A 19050-nucleotide genomic window follows, 5' to 3' on the forward strand; every position below is an offset into this window, starting at 1 on the left:
GAAATCCAGCAGTAAATATTCAGATGATGTGAATGATCAATTATTATTCGTATATTTCTTATTAAGAAAATTTATCTTGTTTCAAATTTTTGGCTAGTGTAAGAAATTAGTAAACGAACAATAAAAATTATGTTAAAAATTATTTAACAATAAATATAAATATATATAATTAAATCTATGGCATTCTTTCAGTTTGTAGTTATAATAACGCGTCAAAGAGTCAAAACGAAAAAGATAGTATGCATGTTTTTTATTACGACGTTTCAGTACTCTTCAAGGAACTTTCTTATCATTAAATAATTACTTTAAAGTACCTCTCGTCTAGTCATTTATTTTTAAGTTTATCTTGAATGAAACGTTTGCAAACTAATACAAACTATGGAATTTTTATCCATGCAAATAACTTTTTATATCTTCCTGTTTTAAAACATTTATCAGAAAGCATGTTCACATGTTATTTATTACAGGAATCTGTTACTTTGTTTTTAGGCTCTCTTAAAATTTAGACCTAATTTTAATAGATTTCTATTTCAAAAAAATGAATAGTTAAAATAATTTTTACTTTCAATTTTTTCTGACAGTAAGACATAACAAAAAATGTGTCAAAAAAAGATTTCGGAACGCATCCAGTAAATACAAATATCTTCCCATTCAGGTAACTTCTCTTCAGTTGCTGCGTTTAAAAATTCCTAACAACAGAATCGCTGGAATGCTCATTAGTATTATCTGCATATAATGCATATGTTTTGAAATTAACTTCGAGTAGCCACGATCTATATCATCGCGTTAGAGAATTCTTCCGCCAAATCACGTTTCTCTTTAATGTCGTCATTCATTCAAAGCAGATGTTGAGTGCTGCGCTGGGAAAATCCATTTCAGCTTAATACTGAATAAAACACTTGCTGACCTTTTCGATGCCTGTGTTATAGCACGTTCTTTTGCATCGAGCTTTCAAATATTAGTCATCAGATGTTACTATTGCTTGTGTATATAATAATAATGTGCTGGTCTTTAGAGTAAAATGAAATTTTTTCACTATTTTGTTAGTTTTTGTAATATAGTAGTTAGAATTTTTGTACGTGTTTTATGTTGTATTTTTCTATTGTTTATTTTTCCTTCTTTCGAAAATTATATTTAATAAATCTTTAAAATATTTTTCAAAGGCATGACAGTGTTATGTCTGCAAGTGCAAACTGATATCAAACGTTGAATGAAACTTTTTCATTACTCAAGTTTCCATTCCCTTCAAAAAAAAAAGGGGGGGAGGGGGAAAGAAAAAAAAACAACAGTGAATAAGTTCACCTTGTACATTTCTTTCTTCCTTTTTCTGCTTTTCCTTATCTTTTTTTTTTCATTATTTTATTCGTCTTTTCTTCTTTTTTTTTCATTTAAAAAAAATCGTTTTTAATAACTTTTTCCATGTTCAGCAACTATAAAAATGTAGTTGAACATTTACCAAAAACATGATTTAATATTAAAACCTTCAATATAAGGCAGAAAATTCTTCGATCTTTACTACTACATCAGGAATCTTTATTACATCAGAGGCATGACAGTTAAACAGCTCTCTCAGAAGCAAGATAAAAAGGCAGTGTTTAATGTTTGCGTGGTCTTTTAAAATTATGATTATTTTAGGCAATTTTACTTGAGATGTGAGGTAAAACTTAAAATGAAAAAAAAAAAAGCTTACATTGTTTTCAATGTACGACACCACGAAGTAAGGATCTATTCAAAATTTCCGCCCAGAGAAAAGTTCAGTCATGAAGTGAAAGAAGATATTTATTAATATAAGGTAGGTGCGGATATTAAGGCCTGTCGGTTAATAAGGCAAAAACAACAAAAAATGCAGTTTAAAATGCCCGTATCCACTCTAGAACGCCCTCGTAGATAGTTAACACTCATGGATGGCACTTTAAACTGGTCGCGACATGTTGCTCACTTGTTGCGACCAGTGCGACGCGATTCGTTTGAGCGGAGCGGTTGTGCAACACGAATAATAAAAAATCGTCCGATTGAATGTTAAATAATTTTTGTAATATTACACTTTTAGACATAGTTTTGCGCTCCAGTTTTCTGCTGTCATTGCTTCTATCGATATTTGATGTCTGAATTATATATATATAAACCAATTATTGTACTTTTGTGTACTTCTTTGTACACGATGTCAGCGGCTAATAAGGCCTACCAAATTTGATCGTAGACTTATTATTCTCCTTTGTTTTTGCAGCAATGTAATTCAGTTTTACATCTTATTTGAAATATTTTTCAATACATTATGGATGTTTATAAGTAGTTACGACTCTTTACTTATTTGGTCATTGTTATAGTAGTACTCCAAGCAGACTTTCTGAAAAGTTTTACCACATGATTTCCGGTTCAATTTCGGACGATGAAAAAGACAATATGCGGCTCGCTCCATTAAAAAATACAGCTTTTCAGGAGCTTATGCCTACACCAGAGAAAATTATTTCAAAAAAAAAAAAAACACCAATTGTTAGAAGAAAAGCCATTAATTAGCAGAGAAGCCCCAGTCATCAAAGACGTGTTTGACAGAAACAAGAAAGAGAAGAGAAGAAAATGAAAAAAGAAAATAATAATAATAATAATTTGAATTCTGAAATTTTGAATTCAAATTATATTTTTCGCAATCACGAACTGCGACAGGACCCTACTCATTGGAGTTATTGTTTCTAGAAACGGCTCCTGTCCGTTATTGTTTCTAGAAATGGCTCCTGTCCCCCCAAGCCTGCCCCTCCTCCTGGGCGGTTACGTGTGCATAGTTGTGTGTTTGTGTAGGTTTGTGTGTGCGTAGACCCGTGTGTATGCACGTAGGCGTGTGTGAGTGTATGTGTGTGATGTCGAGTGTGTGTATGTGTGTGAGTGTGCGTGTGTGTGTAGGACATGGACGCCTCCGACCAAGAGAAGCGGATAGCTCAGTACCGGAGGAGTCGCGCCGGCAGAGGACGGTGGGCGGTGGTGCTGCAGGGGCCCCTGGTCCAAGCTGAAAAAGGAAACGGACATCAAAGACGGTCAAGTGAGGACAATAAGCAATCGTAATTGCTCAAAAAGGAGGTAAACCCTAATTTAAGGGAATGATACTAAAGAAAACGATGCTATTTGGTACTGTCACACACTTGTGAGAGGATAAGATGAATGACATGAGACTATATCTAAAATGCATCAAGTGGTATAAGGCACTTTTATGATACCGTCGGTCCGACTGTCTATGACAAAGATAATTTTGAGTGTTCTGACGGTTGTTGAACAGAGCATTTTTTTGTCATTTTAAAGACTTTAAGCATAATTAATGCATAAACATTACAATTGATAACAATTATCAATGTTAGAAGCTTATTTTGATTATTTAAGAGTGTTAAAGTTCTTAGACTTTATTATCCTACCATAGTATAATAAGGCCTAATGACAAGTTTTTAAAATATGTTTTATTTTATGATTGATTTCAGCAAAACTGGTGATTTTTTGTAAGTTTCCTGTAGTAATTGATCTATCTGTTCAATTATTATTAGAATTTGTTGTTTCGGATACAAAGTTTTTATTTTATTTTAAATCTCCCTTAGGTAGGCCTAATTATTAATCACCTATCTTGTATCCAGTACAATCTTTTACCGATATCTTTGGGATGGGAATGTCGATATTCACCGTCTTATGTCGACTTTTATCAGATTTCGGACTTTCACAGTAACATGTATAAAATATGGTAAGTAAAGAGAATGGGATTATCAAGATAAAAGAAAAAATTCTGTTTTTCCTCATACCTGAAGTTTCAATGGTAACAATTAAATGAAACGTGGAAAGGGAACAAAGTAGAATCTAAAAGTGATTCTGTGCATTTAAAATACATTTAAAATACCATTAGCTCCTAGCAGACGAACAAAAACAGGACAGATAGTTTTACATAAACTTTCGCTTTCAATACCACGAATAGAAACTTACCAAATTTCGTATATTATGCCAAGCTGACACTGGATTTGGCATCTCACTTTCTATCAATTTTAATAATTCATTTGTTCGTTCGAATTTTATTTTAATCATTGTGATTTGATTGGTTTGATGGAAAATCTGTTTTATGTAGAGGAAAATGGGAAATATGTGAACACTTCCTTTTCATTTCTTAATATCTCAAAAAATATTATCAATATTTCAGAGAAAAAGTGTTTTCATGATTAAATAGACTTTTCTTTGTGTCCTGGAATGTTTTCATATTAAAAAAAATATTTCGCCTTACTTTATAGATTGTTTTAAAAATATATATTCAATTGTTCACATGTACCTCTATAGGGGAGCACATCTGTACAAACCTGGGACACGCATGAACACGAATGAAAAATGCAGGACAAGTATCATACGAGTATTTTAACGAAAAACTCTTTAATATATAACGTATCCGTATATATCAATTACATTGAAGGGTTTGTAACCACGTATCAGTTATCTGTGTCATTTTAAATTTTATAGTAAATGTTGAAAAAAAAAACATTTTTTCCGAATTATATAACTCTGTTTACTATCAAATTTTAAAGTAACGTAGCATGTTCTAATCACAGGATCGACAGAAAAAAACTTATACGACTAAAAAATACAAAGAATATTTTATTATGTAAAGTTCATTTTTGTTATATAGTGCGTTTAAGCTTCATACATAATATGATGATGAGATATAAAATTAATTCACTCTTCAGTTTTTAGAATGGAAAATATTTTTTCTTTTTTTCTTGCAAATATATTATAACACTAAAATGTTGTCCATGTATTTAGGAACAAAAGAATTAAAAACATGAAAAAAGAAAAAAATAATAAGTTAGTTTATAAAAATGTAATAATAACGAACAATCTTTATCTCTTCTCTACTAATAATAAAACCGAAAGTCTGTCTGGATTTCTGTTAGGATTTCTGTCTGGATCTCTGTGACGCTCATAGCGCATTCCGCCGATTTTCATGAAATTTGGTATAAAATTAGTTTGTAGCATAGGGGTGTGCACCTCGAAGCGATTTTTTGAAAATTCGATTTTGTTCTTCTTCTTTTTCAATTGCAAGAACATTTTCCGGTGAATATTATCATAAGATGGACGAGTAAATTACGAAATCATCATGACGTGGAACCGTAACATGGGAATAGCGAATGAACATTAGGGTGGGCCGAAATAAGCCGAAAAAATTTTTTTTTCGAAATCAATTTTTGGATAGCGCGCAAAAGTTGCATAGCGAGCTAGTTAGCACTCACAAAAAATTTCTTGGATATTAAAAAATATCTAGCCGGCGCTATTTGACACTGAAAAACCGAAAAAAAAGAGAAAAATGAATTTTTGTCGATTTTTTTTTTAAACAAAATTCCAAATATTTTGCTGGAATGCACCGAAAATGTTATATAATGAGCCAGTTCGAGCCCATAAAATGTTTCATTGATTTTAATGAACATTTAACCGCTCCTTTCCAACATCAAAAATTGGAGAAAAATGAAAAAATATTGAATTTCTTTAAAAACCAATGTGAAAATTATTTTTCAAAATTAAATGATAGACTAATTAATTAAATAGCACTATTAATCATAGTTATTATTATCACGCAATAGTATCATACATTTTCTAGAATTACATATAGAGATAATAAAATTTTGAAAGAGAAATCTTTAAATTTGATTTATAATACCTCATGAAATAATGAATATTATTTTTTGGAATAATATTGTCCCTTGTTATCAAATGATGGAAGTTCTTTCCTAGCTTGAAGTTTGGCACGAATGTATCCATCTCGTGCAGTTTCACCACGAACTTTTATTGCAACTTCGGTTATTAGTTTCACACAACGTTTCACAGCTTGCGTGTGACAGTTAAATTTCTCGAAAGTGAACTATGTAGGCTGTTCTTTGCACATTTCTTTCAATTGTTGGTCTTTTAGATGCATTGTAAGAGGTGACTCTGTTACAACATAGTTTGCCCAATCAACTAAATCAACATAATCAACGGCTTCAAAATTGAGTTTAGGACGCTTAAAAAATCGTACACCATCCGAGCTCTTCGTCTTCTTATTTCTAGAGTTCAGACCGCGCCTAACAGCTAATTCCTGAATGTATTTTCTTGAGTCAAACAACATTGTCAACAGCAGCTGTTCAGGATGAGCGAAATATGCATTATTTGAGAGAACTTTGAAAATTATCTCCTTAACGTGGTCTGGAAACTGCCTTGCAAGAGAAATCATTTTCCAAAAATGGTGGGCACCATACTGGCAGTTCGGTTTCATTTTTATTTCAAACCACATTGGAGCATAAGCTAACATTACATACTTTACAAGCATTGTAAGATTTTCTGATGGAGTTGGAGTGTCTATATACAAGCGTAACAAACGCTGCTAAAGCTGTATGAGGCATAGAAAGTCTCATTTGACTTGTCATTGTTGATGGCGCATCAGTTCGCTTACGTTTTCTTGAAAGCGGATAATTCAATTTAAAATCGTCATCTGTATTTTTTGTGCTTTCTCCTGATTCAAGCTCTGTTTCAGGTTTATTCAATGTAATATGACTTTCCTTAACCCTCAATCCACTTGTGCTGGGTACTGATATGTCTTTCTCATCCAAAGCAGCACTTGATTCAATTTTCTGGCATCTTTTTTCTCTTTTTCGTAGTTTCTGGGTTGTTACCTTATCCACTTTCCCAATAGCCAGTTTTCTTACTGTCCTTTGATCAATTAGAAATTGTTTTTCTCTATCAGGGACTTTTGCTTTTTTTCTGCAATTACACGAATATAAATCTCCGCATTTGCAGGCACAAATGTCAAACAAAGTCGTAGCCTCTGCTTTAAATTTGCCTAGCTTTGATTGTAAAATTTGCGTCCTTATATTCTTAGCTTTTTTTGTTGCGCTATTATATTTAGAATAATAAGATAAAATCATGGAAATCACTCTCCTTATTGAAACAACGGGAAGGGAAGCACGCTCCCAAATATCAATAAATTTTTTTTGCAACTACAGCGGCCACACTTGCAGAAGATAGTTGCTTACTTCCTTCTCCCTTTATTTTCATTCTAGTGATTTGATATCATCTGATAATGTTTTCATATGTTGGAAGAAATAAAGCATCGGGAGGAGACAAATCTTTTCCAAGTCCAAATAGAAGACTACTTGTGCTTGCTAGCGTTACTTTCTTTTTTGCACGTTTCTCCATAACAGTCGTATTGTATACCAAAACAAAGATAATAATGCAATGATATTCGAAATTTTTCTTTAACACGTTCTGCAGTGAACAATCGAATGCTCATAATTTTATTCTGACTAAAGCTCAGAGAGCAGCCAGCCGGGAAACTTTTCTTTCCCCAAAGATGGACATTGGACACAAGAGAGGACCCCTTTTTAAAATGGGCGTACAAATGTCGCATAAAATTGATTGAATTTTCACTGTTCATTCTAAGTAACGTATTGCGTAACATTTCAGTATTTACTTATTTCGAAACTACTTTTTTTTTTTTCATTTTTCCTATGTTTCAGTCTTAAAGAAGCGTAGCTAAATCTTCTACGAAATGTATAAATGTCTTTGAGTATTTCACTAATTCACTGACAGATACTTCTAATGTTTGCTGAAACTAGCTTCAAACTTTTATTTTTGCCCCCCCCCCCTTTTTTTTTTTTGAAAAAAGTGCATTTTTGCCCTTTTTTCCGTTTTTCAATGTCAAATAGCGCCGGCTAAATATTAAACAAATTTAGCGAAATTTTTCATGGGTAATAACGGGCCCATATAGCAACTTTTCCGCACTATCCAAAAACAGATTTCCAAAAAAAGTTTTTTCGGCCCACCCTAATGAACATAGCCAATTGGCGAGAAATTCATCATCTATTATTTGTAAATATACAGGCGAACCAAATAACCTTTTGATTTTCTACTACAGGCAAAGCCGTGCGGGTACCACTAGTGAATTTATGAACTGACTCTACCAAATTTAAATTATAAACCTTTACACCGTTTTTAACACTTATAATAACCATACGCTAATTTTTTTTATTATGTTGCGGATATGAAAACTTCACATGTGCCCCTACATGTTGTGTTCACAAGTGCCCCATCACCTACCTTAGAACTAGTTTTTAAAAATAAAGGATTCTTAACTTAGTTTAAAGATTTAAACATTTTCATAAATTTACTTGATTGTTCAGAAAATGGTTTGCAATAATTCAGTTTCCCTTACTAGTTTGTTTAAAATATGTTTTCACTTGAAGAAGACAACAATAAAATTATGCACAACACCAGATAAAACGAAGAAGTTGTCACTGCAGAAACATAAACTGGCTCATTGCTCCAAAAGTTTGGCCAGGAAGTAGGACTAGTAATGCCATTACTTGAAAATATTTCAACATTTTTTACTGGTTGTTATTTTAGTAAATTATACCATAATCACATATGCTCGGCGCTCACATGTGCCCCCTTTTCCCCTACACAAAATTTCAAAATGCCTTATAAAACCAAAACGTTTGCTGAGCAGAAAATTAAGTTTGCAAAAATCTCAGCAATATTATCAGAATCGTAGAAATTCCCTGTCAGTATAATAATTACTTGTTTTTTTTTCCTTTAAACCGTAGTGAATTGAGAAAAGATAAATAATTAATACTGTTGTACGATTCATGTATTTCATACGATTTAAAAATAATTTTTAAAAATCGAACTTAGTCTAAAGGCTACCATCTTTGAACCTTCAAAACTGTAATGCATTCAATTTTTTGCTCGAACGAAATGTAAAATGTGCCATTAGCTTTGGAACGAAAAGCTTAAGTTACGTAACAATTTTGCGAAAGAAAAATCATCAAGTCTTGCTGCATTAATGCTTTCACGTCAGTTTTTTCTTTCTTTCTTTTTTTAAATATCTGCTAAATAAAACTTTTGTTTCAGCAGCGAAGTTTTATCTGGAGCATTAGAAAGTTGGGAAAGAATTGAAACGTTTTTGAAAAATTATCGAAAAAAGATAAAAGAACTTTTGATAACAGTAAAATATTGGAAGTTAGGAAGATTGAAATGTGAGATGGAAATCGATCTTCAAGGTGAACACTCACACTTTTAAAGTTTTTTTTTTTTTTTTTGACATTTTTGATAGCAATTTTGTATGGAGAATATTATCCTTATACCGTAGTAGAAAATGAAACAACAGGAAGGAACAACTTTGTAAAATAGTTATTGAGCTGCATTAATATTATTCTTAATATTACGTAACGTGTTTGAAATTTTAACTTCCAGAATAATTTGAAAATTTCTTTTAAGATACGAGTGTTTTCACAAAATTAAAATTGGAATGAAAATATAAAATATTTTTGCCAAGCAATTAAAACAATGCCAATGTTTTAAATAATGCAATGAGGCGTTTTTATTTTCGTTTTTAAATGTTAGCAAGACCGGGGGGGGGGGACGGCATGATCATTAATTTAGTTGATTTTTTTTACTTTGCATTTTGAACATATTTTGGCTATAATAATAAAATGAGCTGATGTGCGCATCACATGACTTCCTTTTACTCCAGTTTAATGGCATTTCCCCATTATTGGCATTTTTAATGTGATTCAATAGTTTACTCTCTAAATATCACCAACAGTGCCCAAATTGAAACCGAATTTTTTAAAAAAAAGAACAAAAATCGCCAAATTTGACACCAAGTTGGCGACAAAACTTGGTAACCAAAATACTGGCGATATATCGACAAGTGTCCACCAAATTATAACATCACTTGAGTTTACATCGGAATTAACAATGATTTCCCCCCAAAAAAAACCTTTAAAAACACCCGAATGCAAATAAAAGGGGAGGTGCACAACTAGACCCCACTAGGAGTCTATGTACCAAATTTCAACTGTCTTGAACTTACCGTTCTCGAGTTAGGCGACATACATACGCACATCCGCACATACGCACATACAGACGTCACGAGAAAATTCGTTGAAATTATCTCGGGAATCGTCATTATGGATATTTCGCGTGTCTATACGTTCTTAGGCACTTACCCACGTGTGGTCGAGTCGAAAAAAAAAACTCAACTTTCATTTGGGGGTGAGTAAAATGGAAATTAAGGTCGATTTTCAAACGAAAATTTTTTCGCTAATACAATACTTCCTTTTTTGTAAAAGAAAGTAAAACATGTTAATAATAAAATAATAATAGTAATAATAATTAAAATAATAATAATAATAATAGTAATAGTAATTATTATTATTCTTATTATTATTATTATTAGTAGTAGTAGTAGTAGTAATAATAATAATAATAATAATAATAATAATACTATTTAAATAAATGAAACACAGGTGCTTGGTTACACAGGATATTGAAAAAAAATTTTAAAACTGGTAAAGATACCCAATATCTGTAAGAGCATTACTAAGACTGAGTACACATCTTGTTTAGGGAAATTTCTGCTCAGCAACATAGACAGTCGAGTTAGCGAAGTTTTCTTTTCTTTTATCACAAAGGATTGTAAAGGGAAAAGAGATAACGGATTCATACAAAAATATTACTTCGAATGCATCAGATAAGTACAAATTTAGAAATATATGGTAAGAATGATTATTATGGTTATGTTTGTCTCCTTTAAAAGTGAGCAAAATTCAAATGTTCTATGCGTCCTAACCGCTAACTAATCGTTCACATTGATTTCATTTTCAACCAAAGCATTTTCTTTTTGTAACTTTTCGCTTTTTTTCTCGATTTAACTAAATTGATTCTTTCAAACATTCATTGACGTTAAGATAAATAAATACCTTTGTGCTGAATAGTAAAGTCAGAACAAACAACGTAAGTAGAAGCACAAATTTGTAAATTACCGCAGACACGTGTTTCGGCGTTACAGGGAACGCCTTTTTCAATGCAAAAAATAATGAGCTTATGGATGAAAAGACATCCGACTTTTCATCCATAAGCTCATTATTTTTTGCATTGAAAAAGGCGTTCCCTGTAACGCCGAAACACGTGTCTGCGGTAATTTACAAATTTGTGCTTCTACTTACGTTGTTTGTTCTGACTTTATTCATTGACGTTGTTTTTTTGTTAATAAAGAAATGCTACTGTGATAATAATTAATGGTTAAACATGGGCCGATCAAATTAATAAAGAATTGTGCACTACTTGACACTTTGCATCTTACAAAACTAATCGCAAAAATTGTTATCTTGCATGTTAATACAACAAAATAAGTTTTATTGAAGAAGTGTAACAAATAGTATATGTTATACTTCTATGTATACAGAAGTATAGCAAGAAGTATAACAAATTCATTAATACATAATCCAAAAACATCACTGAAAATGACTATGCACACACGCACACACACACACACACACAAAAAAAAAAAAAACAAGAACTGAAATGAGTTCAATATTTTTTAAGATTGAGTTAACACATTAAAACATTTAAAAAAATTTAATAGTTTTTCAATTAATGCTTTTAAGAAATAATATTTTTGAAGCTAACAATTTAAATAGGACAGTTTTAAAAGTCACGTAACAGTTTTTTTAAACAATTTAAAGGAGCAACAGATTTTTTTTAACTAACTTAACACAATAGGTAAAAAAAGGTTCAGAGTTTTTAAAACAAATGATTTTTGCAACACAATATTTCTTGAAGTTACGGAACACGTTAAAGAGTATTTTTTTAATCAACTCTTCAAAGAATTAAAGAATATTTCGATCGGCAATTTAAACAAATTAAAAACATATTTTTCAAATTAGCACATCATTGGTAAAAACAGCGCTGTAAAGCTATGATTAGGTTATGCGTAGCCTTCAAAATACTACCAGGTTAGGTCTGACCCAAATATACGCAGCTAGTTTTTTATTTAACAATGAATTGCCTATTTTGAAATTTTAACTCTTCATGCAATGTTATGATTTGTTGAGTTGATAGTCAAAAGGAAAAGACAATGGAATGCTTTCATGCCATTTAAGTGGAAGAGGTGTTTAACTGGCTGCGGTAGCAATTTAAAGTAGATTTTCAAACCAAGAAGTGACAACATCGAAAAAAACATTGATACTTCGAAACATCGATGTATTAAGTTAAAATATCGATCGCATTGATATATTGACCAAAAACCGAATATATTCTGCAACATGGAATTATTTTAATGCATTCTTCTGCATTAGCAATTTCTGCATTAGTTACCAGAAATAAATTGATCTTGCAGTGTTTTAAGAGCAAATTTGATAATCCTGATTAAGAAAAGTTTTCATTGTCCTTTGTCAGTTTTTCTCAAAACTAACAATAAAATCATGGGCTTTAGTCGTGTTCGAGGTCAAGTTAGATAATTGAAAACCCATCTTCTGATTATTAGTTTTCTTTAATTGAGAAGAGAAATCTGTTTCAGAAACAAAGTTTATTGCCATATTAATTTTAATCAAAATAAGAAAATATTTTCGATAGTGAAAAATTAAAAATCGAAATCTAGGTTTTATTTTAAAAATAATAGCTCCTATTGTAAGTGTATTCTAAAATTTAATCAAATGCAGCAAATAAATATTTTTAATTAGAAAAACATATTTAAAAAAACGTGAATAATAACTGACTATTTTGCTTTGAAGCAGATTTCTATTATGATTGCAAAAAATCCCTTGTTTGAAAGACAAAAATTTAAAGCCGCTTTCTATTTAATAAGAATAATTTCAAAATTAGAAATCAAAAGTAAAAGTTGGGGGGGGGGGATTTCTTGCTGTGTGGAGAAAAAATCAACACCATTTAAAAATAAAGAATAACAAACTCATGTTCCTTTTGGTTTCGAAACGAAATTTCTGAGGTTTTGGTAAAAAACTAAGATTAGTATTAAGATTGAAAATTGGAAAAAGTTCTTTTAAAAATGAAGTATGAGAAACGAATCACAAAAGATACGGACCGATTAAAAAGTAATTATTTTCTCTGATTATTCCCATGTTATGAATTTTTTTATGTTGTGGACTTATGTTTATGCTTATTAACATAAAATGTTGAATTATGTACTTTTTATAAATAAAAATAGAAAAAATATTTTATTCTGAAGTGGAGAAATTACGACAATGATAACTCTATAGTCCTTGTCAAAAAATTGCACACGTGTGTTTCTGAGTAGTAAAAAGCTTTGATTGGAATGATGTTATATACATTAGTAAACTTAAATTAAAAGTTACTAGATTTTTTTTGTTAATGCCTTGAGCTATTTTTATACATTCTGCTTAATAATAATTTTTAATTTTTAATTATAACGTAACATTTTAGTCGAATATGCTATATTTGTTTAGCATCTAAATTTTTAGAAGTAAATTGTTTTCGTACTAAAATCAAATTGGGGAGACCTAGACCTGAAGGGGGTAAGTGTGCAAATGCTAAATAATTTTCTTGTTTTTGTTTTATCAGTGGAAGAGTAATTTTTTCATCCTTAGTTATCTTCTAATACAATCTATAATAGAAGAGTAAATTACCAAAACCTATTTATATTGAATAGCCCATGCTTCTACGCAATGAATGAATGACCTTTTATTCGGATTTTTTTATGAAGCAATTTTGAAACCAGTGTTAATTGATTTCAATGCGGTAAGTTGCGACTAGTAGTTGAATATTTTTCGAGATGAGTGTGCGAATTTGCATATTTCCCTCAGTTTTTGTAGTCGGAACGTTAAACAACTGAAACGTAAATTCGTTAAAATATCAATTTAATCAAAAACTTGCATTAGCTACCCTATTCTCATAAAAAGATTAACAGTAGATTTAAACTCAAAATAATCCTTCAGTTTTATAGTTACCGCTTAACGCGCCAAGCAACCACGCTACCGTAACCCTGTCCTTTAGCAAGTGAGGCTCGCCTGCAATTTAAAATGTTTCGCCAAATAAACAATACTGTAATAAAAACGTTATAAAGAACAATCACAATTGAAAAATACAACAAATCAAACTATTTCCTTAGATAATGAACTATCTTCAACCATAAGAACAAAAACAAACGTTGAAGAAATAAGGAAAGCAAAACCCAATAGAAAAATCCAACAAAATCAAGTTATGTACCTGAATATCGAAAAAAAAACGCATTTAAAAATTAGTTCACAGTTCACAACAGCGTAACTGATCACGCGTCTGAGTCACGCGGCATGGTTCCTCGCAGCTATCAACGCAGTCGGCCAGCGCTCTCTCGTTGAGTTAACTTTCCCTGTCATCTATTAGGAAGTCATAGAACTAAACTTACCCCGCCATCCATTAGGAGTTCATAGAACTAAATAATTGTTGAACATTTAATTTATAATTAGAAATATTTCGGTGAATGTGATTTTAAAGAAATAGCTTACAGCCTTCCTTATTAATGGACTATTCAACACAAAAATAATTTTTCTGTTCGAACCAGTGCTTCCTGAGATTAGCGCATTCAAACGAACAAACAAACAAACAAACTCTTAAGCTTTTTATTATTAGTATAGATACTATACAGATTATCCAAGTGATAAAAAAGATTTTCTATTTTTTTTAAACTTCATTCACAAACTTGAAAAAGTAAAAATAAAAAATTCGTCAGCCAGCCCCGGTCTCCCCTGCTTCTTGTTTTTTTTTTTTTACTTATTTCAATCCAGCGAACTCTGGAAGCACTATATTGAAGCATTTAAATTGATTAACATTATTTTCAGCATGCATTCCGGAAAAAAATTCATATAAAATTTGCGGAGTTAAAAATTGTTATTGTTTTGATATATGTTACAGGAAATCTTTTCGTCAAGAAGCAATTATTTTGTTTATTTCTATAGGTATTTATAGTAGCTACTAGAGTTTTTTTTCTCTCACCTGAATCAGCGATATTTAATTACGACTCTATTCAACTAAACTAGTTTTGGAAGGAACATATCTCTGACATAAACAAAGTGAAGAGTAAGAAACTCTTGGGAAAAGCTTGGTAATGTTTCTCAAGAAGAAATAAGAAGCTCGATTCGAATGGGACACTTAGGAAGGTCAGAACATCTGTTCCCAGTCTGAACAAAATTTATGTCATGTATGGATCGTTAAACATAACCACAGATACCATCTTTAGATATTGTATTAGGATCAACCGAACAAAAATACGGTTGAATTCCTTGGCATTTAGCAGAATATCTTTGATATATCTTTGACAGAGATGCAATTTACAGAAATATAGTGTTAGTTTTTTTTTTTTTTTTTTCTTTCTTTTTTTTCCCGTCTATATACACACAACTCTCTGCGGGGAAAAGCACGCTTTGAGTTTTGCTTTCAAATGTATTGTGATATTTTTAAACATTATATGCTTTAATATATAGTATATAAGTACTAGCGGTACACGCACGGCTTTGCCCGTAGTAGGAAATAGAAAGGTCATTTGGTTCGCCTGTATATTTATTTAAGAGCGGACACTGCTGTGTTCTTAGCGTCATTAGTTCAAAATAATTTGGACTTGGAATTTTTATTAACAATAAAGCTGAAAGTCTGTGTGTCTGGATCTCTGGAGGTCTGTTACGCACATAGCGCCTAGACCGTTAGACTCTTAAATTAATTACAAATAATGGATGATGAATTTCTTGCCAATATGCTATGTTAATTGGCTCATCCATGTTATGGAAATTTGCTCGTACATGTTCTGATACCTTGGGATGGTAATTCGCTCGGTAAAAGAAGCTTAAAATTGGAGCAGGGAAAAAAATCGAATTTTCAAAAAATCACTTCGAAGTGCTCGCCCGTAAGCTACGAACTAATTTTGGACCGAATTTCATGAAAATCGGCCGGACGATCTAGGCGTTATGTGCGTAACAGGCCTTCAGAGATCCAGACATGCAGACTTTCAGCTTTATTATTAGTAAAAATTCAAACTCTAAATTATTACTAAGAACAGCAGTGTCTTTGGCGCTCTTTTGTGTTGAAAACTAACAACTAACTTGTGTTGAACTATGTGATTTAGAATTTTTAGTGCTTGTAAATGTCTTTTTGTAATTACGTTGTATGTGTATTGTTCGTTTATTTTTCTTTTATGTATCAAATGTGCTTGTTATTGATTCCAATAAATTAAAGCTTATAATAAAAAAGTCTAATAAGACTTTCGTTTTGCTTTTACTGTTTCCGCAAATAAGCAGATTCGTTGAATTAAATTACCAGGCACAAATACTTTGAAAGTTTTTTGGAAAGATTGTTTTCTAAAAACTGTTTCTAACTCGTAATCGGAGAAAATGTACTATGAACTTTGATGTATGATAGTTTGACGAACAAAACGTTTCATATTTTCCCAGTAAAGCAATAACTAGGAAGATTATGGGAACTTTTATTGTTCATAACGGGATGGTTTCCTTCAGTCAAAAGTACTACTTTTAGTCATTGAAATAGATAGAATGAGAGGAAAAAAATAATATGGACCCAGAAAATACTTTCATTTTCCCAACAGTTTTTTTTAATTATTTTTTTTAAATTTCCGATTTTTCAAACAAGATGTCGTCTTGATGACGTCACAAATGATGCACTTGGCGCATCTTTTACCACGATTCTACATTATGATAATCAAGAAGCGAATTAAAATTGCGCTCTACGCTTGCTACCAACCATATCGTTGCAATACATGTGAGAAAAGATGCGAATTAAATATTTTGCACTGTGAATGGCAACACTGAATGGCATTTCATCATTTGTGATATCATCGGACAGAAGCCATAAACAATAAAAGCGCTCCGATCTATTTTTTTTTTACATATTAAACTTAAACAAATTATTTAAATTATGGTCAGATCCTATGTTTTTAAGCATGCTCTTTCAGAAAAAAAAACTTTTAAAATTTTGGAAACGACCCCATTATCAGGCCTAAATAATTTAAATATTATCTCTAAAAATCATGTTTCAAGGCAGTTTTTCCCCCCACTGAAACTTGAGTTCCACAGCGCAGAAATAATAAAGACGTTTTATTTAAAAACTGATAATATCTGTCAAAACATCAATTTGAAGCAGAATGCTTAATGTACATTTTGTGACACAGTTAGTACAGATCGCACAGCAGCACAGTTTCAGTTTTTATTTATGTTACTTGGACTTGGAAGAAAATGTTTCCGCCCCTTATATGAATTTACATGTAGCGATTCTACAGTAAATGAGCAGATTTACATGAGCAACTACATGAGCAGATTTACATGTAGCGCTGAAATACAATACAATCTGTCACATACAAGGAGTGAGTATACTAGTATCTCTTGCAAACTAATGGAGAGGATTGTCTTACATAGACTTGCTAATTATCTTGCTCATGGTAATTTTATTCCCTCTGAGCAGTACGGGGTTCGTAAAGGTCATTGCACTATGGATCAGGTCTTATTTTTTGGCCAGAATATCAGGGATGCTCATAACTTTAGTCCCACCAATCATACAATTGCTGCCTTTCTGGATCTATCCAAGGCCTATAATAGGGTCTGGAAGAACAAGCTTATTTGCAAACTTCATACTATTTTCAATATAAGTGGGAAGATGCTGCCTTGGCTGGCTGATTTCCTAAGAGCTAGATATATACGCGTGAAATTTAGAGACATCATTTCAAGCAAATTCAGATTAGGTCAAGGTATACCACAAGGATCTGTACTCAGCCTCACCCTGTTCTCCTTATTTATAACCGGAATCGAGATTGGGGATAATACTAAGAAATGTATAGGATTTTATGCTGATGATATAATTATCTGGAGCACCAGCGGAAGACTAACTACTGCTCAAGAGGACATCAACTCTTCTCTCGTTGAACTCGAGAAGTTTGCTATAGAGCACAAAATTATATTCAATCCTTCTAAGTCTGTTGCAAGTATATTTACCACAAATAGACATTTTTAGAATAACGAGCCTGAAGTTTTTCTGCTGGGAAAACGGCTGAAATGCGAAAAGCACCCGAAATATTTGGGTTATATCCTTGATCAGGAGATTCTCAGTCATGCACATATAAATAACTGAGAGGCAAACAGAGACTAAAAATTTTGAAATATATCTCTGGCAGGACCTGGGGAGCGAATGCTCAGACACTTCGAAACACTTATACTGCGCTCATTCGTACCGTTTTGGAATATGGGTTTCAGGTATATCGGGCTGCCTCTGTGAGTAACCTTGAAAAACTGGAAAGGGTTCAGCTCTCTGCTGCAAGAATCATCAATGGCCTCCGAAATAGTTGCCCTAGGGATATTGTTCTGTATGAGGCTGACTTGCAACCTGTAGGACTCCGAAGCAGACATCTCCTGGCTAAATACTTTGCTAAGCTTGTTAGTTATGGTGACCAGAACAGGACCTCCAGTTATGTACGAAACTGGAAAAATAATCAACGCCTTAAGAGACAAGAGTCCACTTAGCTTTGCTGAAAGCGAGGGTTTCCTTTTTAATGAAGTTGAATATGTTTCACTGACTTGTGGTCTGGATGCTGCCCCATCATTATATGAACGAGTTTTCTTCAAACCTCACTTGTGCTCGTACACCAACAAGAGTTCCCAGCACCCGGAGTATCTTAGACAACTTGCTTTGGAGGTTATTCACTAAATCCCATGTGATGCATTGCAAATATATACCGACGGTAGCAGGGGTGACGGCGCTATCTCCGTTAGCGGTGTTTATATCAGGGAAGGAAACAGCATTAAGATTTGTATTAAAAACCCCGATTTTTGCTCCGTCTTCCGGGCCGAACTTCTAGCTATTGAGGAGGCTCTGAATTACTGCTTCACAGAGAGTGTCAGTACTGATATTTGAATCTTGAGTGATAGCCGAAGCTCTATTCAGTATCTGTCTGAATGGTGGAAACAAGGTGACAAACCGACTCTGAACATAATCCAACTCTAAAACACTTGAGTAAACGTCTCACCATTACTTTTCAATGGATACCGTCACATGTTGATGTATTTGGAAATGAGATTGCTGATGGGCTGGCTCGTCAGGGGAGACGAGAGATTTCTCCTCATAACGGATGCCTTTCTTTTTCAGAAATTGCAACCCGTGTTTAGCAAAGCATCAGTTCCTCTTGGAGACAGCCCCCTATACATGAATGGTACAAAGTATCCCGCCCTGGTGCTGCTTTACTTCGGGCAAGTAGTAGAGAACATCAAATCGTCCTAG

Source organism: Uloborus diversus, chromosome 7 (genome assembly GCF_026930045.1).
Source record: "Uloborus diversus isolate 005 chromosome 7, Udiv.v.3.1, whole genome shotgun sequence".
Lineage (NCBI taxonomy): Eukaryota > Metazoa > Arthropoda > Arachnida > Araneae > Uloboridae > Uloborus > Uloborus diversus.